The following is a 13571-nucleotide window of genomic DNA, read 5'->3' as shown; positions in this document are numbered from 1 at the left end:
ACTCTCTCTCATGGGATTTGGATCTGGTGGAAAGAAGATTTGAGTGGAAAGCAACTTGGGGAAGGCTAGAGATCAAGATTCATATGGTAGGAATGGAATATCTTGGCCTCAACACATGAGTAGGTAGTTCTCTCTCAAAAATGGTAAGTTGGAAGTGTAGGTTTGCTCTGATGGCTCTCTCCACGAATGAAGAGGAGGTGGAGGGGTATATATAGCCTCCACACAAAATCTAACCGTTACACACAATTTACCAAACTCGATGGGACCAAATCAAGAAACTCAGTCGGACCGATTCAGTAAACCTAGTGACCGTTAGGATTTTCGGTGGGACCGACATGCAACTCGGTAGGACCGATATGGTTAGGGTTAGGGCATAATGTAATCTCGGTGAGACCGATTACACAAACTCGGTGAGACCGATTTTGGTAATTAGCTAACCAGAGAGTTGGTCAGGTAAACTCGGTGGGACCGATTCGCTCTTTTCGGTGAGACCAAAATGTTACGAAAGGGAAACAAAAAGTTTACATTGCAATCTCGGTGGGACCGATTGCTCACTTCGGTTAGACCGAAACGTTACGAAGGAAAACAGAGAGTTTACAATCCCATCTCGGTGAGAACGAGATCCCTATCGGTAAGACCGATTTGCCTAGGGTTTGTGGCAGTGGCTATGACATTTGAACTCGGTGGCGCCGGATAGAAAGAATCGGTGTGACCGATTTTGACTTTAGGTTTAGGTCAAATGAGGATGTGAGAAAGTAGTTGAGGGTATTTGGAGCATATCACCAAGCACTTGAAGCAAGAGGCTCATTAAGCAACACCTCATCCCTCCTTGATAGTATTGGCTTTTCCTATGGACTCAATGTGATCTTGGATCACTAAAATGTAAAATGAAGAGTCTTGAGCTTTTGAGCTTGAGCCAATCCTTTGTCCTTGATATTTTGAGGGATCCACTTTCATCATCCATGCCATGCCATTCATTGAGCTTTCCTGAAATAATAGTCTTGGAATAGCATTAGCTCAATGAGCTATATGTTGTTATGAATTACCAAAACCACCTAGGGATAGTTGCACTTTCGATCTCCCCCTTTTTGGTAATTGATGACAACATATAGATCAAAGCTTCGACAAATGATAATAAGATTGAAAAACATCGTTGCTTTGAGAAGTATGTGATAAGCAAGAGCTCCCCCTAAATTTGTGCATAGTTTAAGATTTGCTTTGGACTGCAAATGCACAAGAAATTAGGCTCATGGGTTACTCTTCCATGTTACACACATCTTGGTGGAGCGCTCAAAATAATAAAGATTGAATACATGCACTCATCACCAAGCAAAGTGAATGATCATATAAGGATAGGTAAGATAATATCATCAAACAGGCATAAGTTTAGCTTATGATAAAACACATGATCATCAATGTCTCACAGATAATAGCATAGTATCTCAAGCAATCAAAAGCAAACAAAGTCTAACCACCAAAGCAAGAGAGAACAAAAGCAACACACTCTCTCTCTCGAAGCCTATGATCTATACATTTTTCTCCCCCTTTGGCAACAAGTTACCAAAAAGTTCATAGAAAATGCATAGTGCTAGATCGACTCTCAGGCTTGATCTTCAGGTGGTGGTGTCTGGAGAACTCCAAGAACGAATGCTTCAGTCGATGTAGATGGAGCTGGAGGAGTTGGTGCTGGAGCTGGTTGCACTGGAGCTGTAGGAGCTGTAGCTAGTGCAGATGATGTGGCTCTAGTGTCTGTCACAGGCACTGCAGCTGACCTCTGAGCTCTAGGCACTCTGGCAAATGCATCAGTGGTTGTCTTTCCCTTCCTCTCCTGCATGTCTTCCTGAAGCTGCTCCACAACTGACTGAATCTCAGTTACTTTGACATCTAGATCATAGAATTTTTGTTCCATGATTCTTTTCAGGCTCTCCTGGTTTTGAGTTAGGGTGGCCAACCCCTTCTCAATCCTCAGTGTTGATGCTATCAAGTAACCAAGCTGCTCCTGCTCATTCTTCAAAAAGTATTCAGATGCCTCCTCTTGAGTTGGCATCTTGGCAGCCTTCTCTTTCCTTGATTTCTCCTTCTTCTCTTGAGCTTGCACTGATGATGGTTCATTCTCATTCGTTACAACCTGATTGTCCTCAAAGTCTGTATAAAGAGCAAAGTGTTCCTTATCCAACAGATATTTTCCTGTGCCCATCTTTGAGTTAATCAACTCCTGAATCTGTGGGGCATACCCACAACTTCTCTTCTGGTCTGCTGCTGTCCTCTTAATGGTCTCAACCATAAGGCTCATGACCTTGAATTTCTGTGGCACATCAAACAAGTGCAGCAGGTTGATAGCATGCCCTCTAATCATGTTGTGGTCACCTGACTTGGGCAAAAGAGTGTGCCTTAGGATCCAGTTGATCGTTGGCAGCCCTAACAGAAGAAAATGGACTGACCCAAACTTGAAAGTCTCAAGAGCTTTGTTCGGGATCTCCTTGTACATATGTGACATAGTATTGTGTCCCATTTTCTTCTTGGCATAGACATCCAAGTCATCTTCACTCTCCTTGGGGGCATTGATCAGACTAGCCCATTCCTCTATGGTTGACTGGTACCTCGTACCTTCTGACATCCAAACTATCCTCCCATCTGGATAGAAGTGTGCTGTGGAGTAGAATTGCATAATGAGTTCTTCATTCCAGTTGGTGAACTTTTGCCCAACAAAATCTGCAACTGCACAAGCAACAAAACTGTCTTGCACTCCAGGAGAGTGTTCCTCATTTTCTTCCATGTAGGTCCATTCGACCCACCTCATATCACACACTATGGGCTTCTTGTCCAACAAGATTGTCTCATAGAAGTCCTGCTGTTCCTTTGTATGGAACCTGTAATCAACAGCAGTCCTTCTCCTGGTGGCATGTGGATCTGTCATTCTCCATAGCCTCAACCCTGAGTCTCTCCTGATATTCATGTCCTCAGCCACAGGATGAGCATCATTATGGTCTGGAATCTTGGGCTTTAGCTTCCTCAGGACTTGTCCTTCATCCTCTTCCTCATCAGCAACTTCAAGCACTGGGGCCTTGTTCTTCTCAGCAACTGGAATACTCCTGGTATTCCTCTTTGGTGCAATCTTGGGCTTGGGGGCAGCTTTGGGTGCTTCTTTGGGCTTTGATGTTGCAGCCCCTGATTTTATAGCATCACCCATCAGCTTTTGTGCCTTGGGTGCTGGTGCAGCAACCTCTTCTTCTTCTTCCATCATGGAAGGTTGCCTAACAACTCTGGCCATGGTCTTTTTGACCCTTTCTTTCCTTTTCTTTCCTTCTGCAGCAGGCTCTTTGGGATCAGGCTTTTCAGGTATTTGTGTTGATCCTCTGACCTTCAGCATAGGTGTCCTCTTGGCAGGGACCTTCCTATTAAGTCCAGGCTTTGTGGTCTTTGCTGAGCCATACTCCTTTTTGAGCACTACCTTCTTGGAAGTAGCCTCATCTTCTTCTGCCATGTAGTCCTCATCCTCAGATTTTGAGGTTCTCTTCTTCCTTGTCCTGATGGCAGCTTTAGGCAGATTGCTTGGGGTGCTCCTGCTGCCATCATCTGAAGAACTTGAGGGACTAGTGCCCTCACTCATGTGAATTTGCTCTTCTGACTTGTTCTGACTATCACTTTGGTCTGACATGCTGCAAATCACTGACTGCTGACCCTATGAATAGTTATAGATAAGATAGAATGGATGAGCATCACAAAATGCAGAGATTTTTGCAAAAGAATGATTCAAAAACTCAGTTTTAGTTTTCCACAGAAAGCATTTCGGATCAACCAATTTTCAAACTCGGTGATACCGAAGCAGTTTTGGAACCTAAACTGGTAAACTTGGTGGGACCGAGTCACAGTTCGGTGGCACCGAGACTGCTAGGGTTTCACAAAGTTCTAAAATCGGTCACACCGATTTGTAATTCTCGGTCAGACCGAGAGTTACTAGTGCAATGGCATTAGCCAAATTGGTGGGACCGAGTTTTTCAACTCGGTGGGTCCGAGATGGTTTCGGCGGAAACCTAACCCTAAATTCTCAAATCGCACCTATTCTAAGGATTGTATTGACTGGATAGGAGTGTTTCAATTGTGGCAAGATACATAATGAACACAATGTGCTAGGAATCAGACGAGGATAGCACTGTGATCGAGTCCATACCCTAGCTTGGCGATGAACTTGCTACGGCGGCAACGGCGGGGGTGAAATCCATTGACGGCAGTGGAGACCAGCGACTGGAGGTGGCTGCGACGAGGAGATGATCCGGAGACCCTGGAGGCAGAGCGAGCAATGCGCGGGCGAAGGGGTTTGGAGAAATTTCCAAATTTTTGCCCGTGAGTATATATAGCCCGATCCTGTCGGTGTGATCGAGTGGAACAACTCGGTGGCACCGAGATGCATAACTGTATATAGTTACAGCAACTCGGTGTGACCGAAAAGTTCAAGTCGGTTGCACCGAGATTGAAAACCTAGATTGACTTAGTGATCTCGGTGGGACCGAAATGGAGGAATCGGTCAAACCGAGAATCACAAAGAAGTTTTGGAAGTTTAAGTCTCTGACGAATCGGGGACTCCGAGTGCTCCTCACACAGAGTGGTTCGAATCTGACTTGATCAAATTTTGTGATGTAGCATGAATAGAGTTTGAGACGAGAAAAGCATAGATAGCTAGAGAAGGTTCTTAGGCATTCTTGTCCATCCACTTGGCAAAAAGAAAATAACCCAAACAATCAAAGCAACAAGTGGATGTCCTCGAATGAGTAAAGTATGCAACCAACATGCTCACACAATAGAATGGCAAATGAAATATGTGGCAAAGCATGCACAACCAATTCTAGCATCTATCACACAATTGGCGATGACTAGGTCATCTATATATGAGTATATTGACTTAGGAGTCAAATGAGAACATTTGATCATAGGTCATACTCATCGTTTAAGCTCAAGTGGGGTTACCACTTTTACATAATGCATTGATGTGTTCACACCATTAGAGTTGCTTTGACTCAATTCTTAGAGTTAAGCTCCCCTTAGATGTGAGATCCCCTTTTAGAGGGACGAACTAACCTTGGGTTTTGTCGATGATGACTTCATGTAGGTGTTGAAGATGTGGATGCTCAATGTTGATGTAGATCATTTGGAGCAATCCTTTGGAGTGAGTTGCACTTTCAACATACCTACATGGGTTAGTCCCACAAGGAACAAATAAAAATATCCATAGACATAGAGTGATGCTCACACAAGATGATGTCCATGAAATCATTAGGTTGCCTTGTCCCTTGCCTTACCATCATGAGGGTTTGTGACTCCTTGAACTAGTGCAAGATGTGGAAGTTGATTGCACTTGTCCTTGCCATAATGATATGAGTGAAGAATGTTGGCGGAGTCACCCTCAAGAACTCTCTAGTTCTTCTTCTTCGGGATCCACATCATCTTGATGGGAATCCTTGGAGTTGTAGTCGTACTTGATGAAGTAGAACTTGACGTAGTCTTGGGAACCCACTTTACCAAGGCTTTGGGTGCTTCTTCAAATGCATCAATCTCCTCTTGAAGCTTGTCCTTGCCTTTGTTCTTGTGGTCTTGTGGTGGAAGATCATCTTGTGCTTGTGTTCCCTTGAAGGAAGTAGGATCATACTTCTCTTGTTGAGGAACAAACTTTGTCTTGGGGTATTGATCTTCTTCCCACTCAACTCCATTGGCATTGAACTTTCATTCAAAACCAACACCTTGATTCTTCCGGTGCCTTCCTTGCTTGCATACAATTTCCTCGAATTGCTTACTCCCAGCAAGGCTTTTTAATACACCCTTCTCTATAATTCCCTTCAATAAGCTATTTTCTTGCTCAAGTGTAACTTGGCTAAGAGAATCATTAGTGGAATCAAGAGAACTACTAGAAGCAACAATATTTGATTTAGCATATTTATTGTTACTACTAGAGGAAGGATCTTTCTTGTTCTTCTTACTAGATTTGACTTGAGGCATGTAAGTAGATAAGAGTAAACACTTGGCAATGTAAGAAGAACTTTTCTTATAGAGATCATCATTGATTGCTTTTAAGAACTCATGCTCTTGCTCAAGATTGAGCTTTTCAAAGCGTAACTTCTCATGAGCCCTTAAAAGTTCTCGATGATCTTCGAAGATAGTTTCATGAGCTAACTTAAGAGTGTTTAGTTCTTTAGTTAGAAGCTCAATCTTCTCCTTATCATTGTCATTCGTTTTATCTTGATTAGCATGATTAATTGACGTTTCATCATAGTATTCATCACTAGAGTTGTCAACAAGTAAATCATCATCACCTAGCAAGTCATCTTCATCACTATTGAAATCAACATACTCGGGATGTGTTACCTTTGGACCTTTGGCCATGAAGCATCTTCCAATTCCTTCATTTGGTGATTCAAATATGTCGTAGGAGTTGGTTAACACAAGTGCTAGACCGGCAACACCTTGATCTTGATACCCATTCACCAACATGAGCTTGATGTCTTCGTTTTGTGTAGCTCCTTGATGAATTTTCTTTCCTTTCCGAATCCTTGCTTCTCCCTGAGGGTCTTCGTTCATAACGATCATCTCTACTCCTCCTCTCTCTTGGTGGTGATTCTTCTCTTTTGCTTCTTCTTTTTGGAGAATCTTCTCTTCTTTTGTAGGGTGCCGTACACTCATTGGAATAGTGTCCGGGTCTCCCACAATTGTAGCAATTTCGCTCTCGACTAGAAGATCTTTTGTCATTGTAGGACCTTGACTTGGAGCTTCTTTCTTTTCTTCTACTCTTGTAGAATTTGTTGAAGTTCTTCACCATTAAGCTCAATTCTTCATTGAAGGTTTGTTTCTCACTTGATGATGTGGGAGCTTCACATGAGGCTTTGTAAGCACCACTTGACTTGTTGTGAAGTTCCTCCTTATCCTTGAGTGACATCTCATGAGCAACAATTCTTCCAATGACTTCCGTTGGCTTGAGATCTTTGTAGTTTGGCATCATTTGGATCAATGTGCACACGGTATCATACTTTCCATCCAATGCTCTTAGAATCTTCTTGATGATGAATCTGTCGATCATCTCTTCACTCCCTAAGCCGGCAATCTCATTTGTGATAAGAGCAAGCCTAGAGTACATTTCATCGACACCTTCACCATCCTTCATCTTGAACTTGTCAAGCTGACTTTGGAGCACATCCAGCTTGGATTCCTTGACGGAGTCAGTACCTACATGCATATCAATCAAAGTATCCCAAATTTCCTTTGCATTCTCAAGACGGCTGATTTTGTTGAATTCTTCGGGGCACAATCCGTTAAAGAGGATATCACAAGCTTGAGCGTTGTATTGCAGCATCTTCAATTCATCCGCATTAGCTTCACGGTTCGGCTCTCTCCCATCAAAGAATTCACCTAGCAAGCCAATACAAATAATAGCCCAAACGGCGGGGTTATGTCCGAGAATATGCATTTTCATCTTATGTTTCCAACTAGCAAAATTAGTACCATCAAAGTAAGGACCTCTACGGTGATAATTTCCCTCACTAGACGCCATACTCTCCTAGGTTGTGAAAACAAGGCTATGACCACCAAAAGCTATGGAAATCAAAGCAAATGGAGACCAAAGCTCTGATACCACTTGTAGGACCTTGAAGTATGTCCAGAGGGGGGTGATTAGACTACTTGACCAATTAAAAACTTAACCTTTTCCCAATTTTAGACTTTGGCAGATTTTAGCTATCTTTGGACAAGTCAAGCAATCATCACACAAATCAAGCAAGCATGCAAAGAGTATATAGGCAGCGGAAATTAAAGCATGCAACTTGCAAGAAAGTAAAGGGAAGGGTTTGAAGGATTCAAACGCAATTGGAGACATGGATGTTTTTGTCGTGGTTCCGATAGGTGGTGTTATCGTACATCCACGTTGATGGAGACTTCAACCCACGAAGGGTAATGGTTGCACGAGTCCACGGGGGGCTCCACCCACGAAGGGTCCACGAAGAAGCAACCTTGTCTATCCCACCATGGTCGTCGCCCACGAAGGACTTGCCTCACTAGCGGTAGATCTTCACGAAGTAGGTGATCTCCTTGCCTTTACAAACTCCTTGGTTCAACTCCACAATCTTGTCGGAGGCTCCCAAGTGACACCTAGCCAATCTAGGAGACACCACTCTCCAAGAAGTAACAAATGGTGCGTTGATGATGAACTCCTTGATCTTGTGCTTCAAATGATAGTCTCCCCAACACTCAACTCTATCTCATGGGATTTGGATCTGGTGGAAAGAATATTTGAGTGGAAAGCAACTTGGGGAAGGCCAGAGATCAAGATTCATATGGTAGGAATGGAATATCTTGGCCTCAACACATGAGTAGGTAGTTCTCTCTCAAAAATGGTAAGTTGGAAGTGTAGGTTTCTTCTGATGGCTCTCTCCATGAATGAAGAGGAGGTGGAGGGGTATATATAGCCTCCACACAAAATCTAATCGTTACACACAATTTACCAAACTCGGTGGGACCGAATCAACAAACTCGGTCGGACCGATTCAGTAAACCTAGTGACCGTTAGGATTTTCGGTGGGACCGACATGCAACTCGGTAGGACCGATATGGTTAGGGTTAGGGCATAACGTAATCTCGGTGAGACCGATTACACAAACTCGGTGAGACCTATTTTGGTAATTAGCTAACCAGAGAGTTGGTCAGGTAAACTCGGTGGGACCGATTCGCTCTTTTCGGTGAGACCGAAATGTTACGAAAGGGAAACAGAGAGTTTACATTGCAATCTCGGTGGGACCGATTGCTCACTTCGATTAGACCAAAACGTTACGAAGGGAAACAGAGAGATTACAATCCCATCTCGGTGAGACCGAGATCCCTATCGGTAAGACCGATTTGCCTAGGGTTTGTGGCAGTGGCTATGACATTTGAACTCGGTGGCGCCGGATAGATAGAATTAGTGTGACCGATTTTGACTTTAGGTTTAGGTCAAATGAGGATGTGAGAAAGTAGTTGAGGGTATTTGGAGCATATCACCAAGCACTTGAAGCAAGAGCCTCATTAAGCAACACCTCATCCCTCCTTGATAGTATTGGCTTTTCCTATAGACTCAATGTGATCTTGGATCACTAAAATGTAAAATGAAGAGTCTTGGGCTTTTGAGCTTGAGCCATTCCTTTGTCCTTGATATTTTGAGGGATCCACTTTCATCATCCATGCCATGCCATTCATTGAGCTTTCCTGAAATAATAGTCTTGGAATAGCATTAGCTCAATGAGCTATGTGTTGTTATGAATTACCAAAACCACCTAGGGATAGTTGCACTTCCAAGCACCAAAAGAGCCTCTACTCGCCCGAAACCGCGTGAGACCAATGTTTGTTAGTACAAGGAAATTACTTTTCTAATAACTCCGACCCGTGAAAGCTACCAGCCTGACCGTCCAAAGGTCTAAACAGGGGTATGTTTGTAGCTTCATCTAGACGCCGCGCAACCGCCTCCAAAAAACATTCGTACACATTGGCCGCCTAAGCACACATGCGCGCGGCCAAAATCGCTCCCACCCACTATTTGGGAAACCTAGGATTACCATCCTACCCCCGACCCACGGTAGGTCCAAAATTTAAGAGGGGGGGGGGGCAAAGTTTGTACTTTCCCCAAATTTCAAACAAGCGCGTCCCATCTGTTCAAAAAAGCCAAAAACAAGTGCGTCCCAGACCAAAACATGGTTCTCCCTTAGCTCCCCCCCCCCGCCCACCCATCTGATTCCCCATTCGTACTCCGTGGGCGCAAAAACTACCTCTCCACCATCCACGAAACCCCGGCGTCCTTCGTCCGCCACCCCATCCCACCCATCAACCACCACCCTCCTCCGTCATGCCGGAGCCGATACCCCGACGTCGTCGTCCAACGCAACCTCAACCGCAACGCCCCTCCACGGCTAGTAGTTGAAGCCGAGGCCGAGCCGTCTGTACCTGAGCCAGCTCAACCACGCCGTCCTGCGCCTCACCACTGCCGCTCCAACTTCGCCATCGTCCACCTTACCGGAGCTGTTCCTGCTACACTGTCCTTCGCCACCTCGGATCTGCTTCCCCTCCGTCGCTATACGGCCACGGAAACATAGTCAACAATTTGGTCATGGTTTCGTCCAAGGATCCATAATCCTCCAAAACATCGGTTCCCTCGGGAGAAAAGAGAAGATCGCCACGACATATGGAGGAGACCACACTGACAACTAGAAATGGTACTCCTCTTCCCTTATTCATGCAAATCTTACGTGTCTGCTTGCATGATATTCATCCCATAGAAGACACTAGTTGACCGCTTCATCTTGATACTAGATGTTCCTAGTAAGTCGCGATGCACAAGGTTTCTCCTCATATACTATTTCACCTTAGCTAGAGGTCTGTCGCCCCCTGGATTTCAATTCCTGGTCAGTTGATTCCCAATTAATGGAAGCATTCCCCATTGTAACAGGCGCTAGTCCACCTATTACGCCGGGGAAGCAGTGCCTCGGTGTTTATCTTAGGGGCGTGTGGGGCCTAGAGCTGCTAGCGCCTGATCTGAAGGTCGACCGGGATTAAAGGGATGGCCTGGGGGTGATGCCAAGCACGACGGTGGTGTGAGGTCGAGGGGAGGGCGGGGCGGCGGAGGCAGGGGTCTGGGCCGGTGGTTGCTGGCGGTTCGAGAAAGATCGTCAACAGTGACTGGCGGGAGGTATATGAAGTCCATCTCCCCGTTCCTTATAGATCGGACGGTTCATAAAAAAATCGACTGACCTATTTATTTTTAGTCGACTGTTATCTTGATATGACCACATGTGGTGGTGTGCTGGAGGAGTACCTGCATTTCCTGTGCTTATATATTACAAAATCATATGGAGTAGAATCTAATTTTGTTTGCCATGCAATGTTGTAGAGCTATCATATGTCTCCTATCATTTATTTTTCAGCCACCTGCTATCTGCTACTTTTACAGTGCACTAGTTCTGCACACACTTCACCCATACTCTCACTATTGTGTTTTATGCAAGGGTATATTAGACTCTGCTGCCTTGAGAGAAGTAGAAAAGAAAAGAGAGAAGTCCCTCCAGCTTGGTACGTGGGTAGGCAAGACATGTTTGAGCGCTATAAAGGGTGCAATGTTATTAGATGGAGACGGTAAACATAGCTCTGGAGTTGATGACCTCGCTCGCAATGAACCACCATCCCAGGTGCTTGCTTTAACTTCGTGGTGTCATATGTGGTTGCATGTTCCATATGGTGTCTAGCTTGTATTCGAAAGGCCGAAGTCGGTCTTTATTAAGATAAGGAAAGATATTTTTTATATTAACCACCATCCAGTGAGCACTAGAAGACAAATAGCTAGTCAGGGCACTGGCCGAGATAGTGACAAGCCCAACACAGACATGCATCACCTGGAAGCCAACTAAAAGCCACGATGGTGGCGAAGCAGCCCGCCTCCCACCAGGCTCTTAGGTCCTAGATGATCATGCTCACCACTCCAGCCGGATGTCTAGCTTGTATTGCTTCCAATTTGGTTTAATTGCATCTACTTAGCTTACACATTATACCTTTGAATATGACATGCCTTTCTGTTTTTGGTACATACTAGTACATCTGTCTATTAACCATGTTCTTACATCAAACTAATGTTCTTGTGTATCCCTCATCAATCACTTATGATGAGACAGTCAGGCAAGTGGACTACTATGAGTAAAGATCCTCATTTAAAGAATGCAGCGTCAGCCTCCTGACATGATTCTCAAGAAATAGCAAGGCTAGATGAAGATAGTGAACGTAGCTCTGTAGTTGATTACCGCATTTCCCCTACACTAGCATCACAGGTGCTTGCTCTAACCTGGCAGTGTGATATGTGGTTACATGTTGCATATGGTGTCTAGATTGTAATTCTTCCAATCTAGTTAAACTGCATGTGCTATTATGCTTAGCTTATACATTATACCTATTAATTTTACACGCCTTCCTGTATTTAGTACATAGTACATATGTCTATTAAGCATGTCCTTACATAAAACTATTGTTTTTTTGTATCCCGCATCAATCAATATGACGAGACACCTTTAGTATATGTAGTGCGATATTAGTTGCATCTTTCATATGATTTATAGCATGCACTGCTTCTAATTTGTTGAAATGCCAGTTATGATGGGACGCTTTTAACTTGGCAGAGTCATATTGGTTGCATCTTTCATGTGGTGTCTAGCTTGCATTGCTTCTTATTTTTTGGAATGGTTTCTGCTTAGTTTACACAAACAGTTGTGAACATGCCATGCCGTCCTCTTTTTCATACATATTCCATCCTGATATCATGTGTTTGCCTTACATCAAAGTAGTGACTGTTAGTATCATGCACGAATGAGTTCTGAAGAGAGAATTTTATTGCTTTTTCTTGTCAGTTTTTCTTGACAATTCAAAATCAATAAAGTGGAAGGAAGTTAGCAAGGCAGCGGATAAAGGTGCTCCTTCCAAATGGAGGGCCTTTACAGATTCTACTCCTCCATCCCCCCAAGAATATTTGCAAGACAACACATGCATAGACACTCAATGTAGTTGTGTTGATGATGAGCACGTCTCCTCTAGTGCACCATCACCGGTGATCCCTCTAACTTGGCACTGTTATATGTGGTTGCATGTTATGTGTGATGTCTACCTTGTATTGCTTCTAATTTTGTTGAATTCCATCTGATTACTTTACACATTATACTTGAATAAGACACGTGTTCCTGTTTCTAGAACATACAATATCTGTCTATCACACCATGTTCTTACATAAAATTACTAGTGTTATGTAACCTGCAACAATCACTTATCATAAGACACGTTTGACTTGGGAGTGCGATATAGGTTACATCTCGCATTATATTCTAGCTTGTACTACTAATTTGTTGAAATGGCACTTATGACGAGACAGTTTTAACTTGGTAGAGTGATATTTGTTGCATCTTTCATATGGTGTCTACCTTTCATTGCTTCTAATTTGTTGAAATGCCTTCTCCTTAGTTTACACATCATAAGATGTGAATATGCAGTGGCACTAATGACGAGAGACCTCTAACTTGGTAGTGTGATGTTGTTTGCATCTTGCATATGATTTATTTCTTGTACTGCTTCACATTTGTTTAAACGCCATTTATGATGAGACATTGTTAACTTGGCAAAGAGATATTTGTAGCATCTTTCATATGGTGTCTACCTTCCATTGCATTGCTTCTAATTTAGTGAAATGTCTTCTGCTTAGTTTACACATCATAGTTCTGGTTATCTCTTCCGTCTTGTTTTTTGTACATATTACATCCTCCTATCATGTGGTTTTCTAACATCAAAGTTCAGTTCGTCTGTATCATGCATCAATTTATTCTAAAGAACTAAATTGTTATTCGTTTTTCTTGTCGGCTTGACTTAACATGGCACAGAGAAACATGAAGCAACACAGAATGACATGGAATGGAAAGCGGAAGAATCCTGCAGATTCTGCTGGTACTGATGGTGCAATACAAGGTCAAAGTCCAGCGGAAAATTCTACAAACAGGGTATCCCGTGCTACATGAGCTGCAGAAAAAGCCAAACAGAAA

The sequence above is a fragment of the Triticum aestivum genome, chromosome 1B (genome assembly GCF_018294505.1).
Source record: "Triticum aestivum cultivar Chinese Spring chromosome 1B, IWGSC CS RefSeq v2.1, whole genome shotgun sequence".
Lineage (NCBI taxonomy): Eukaryota > Viridiplantae > Streptophyta > Magnoliopsida > Poales > Poaceae > Triticum > Triticum aestivum.
Note: the sequence above shows the minus strand (reverse complement) of the source record.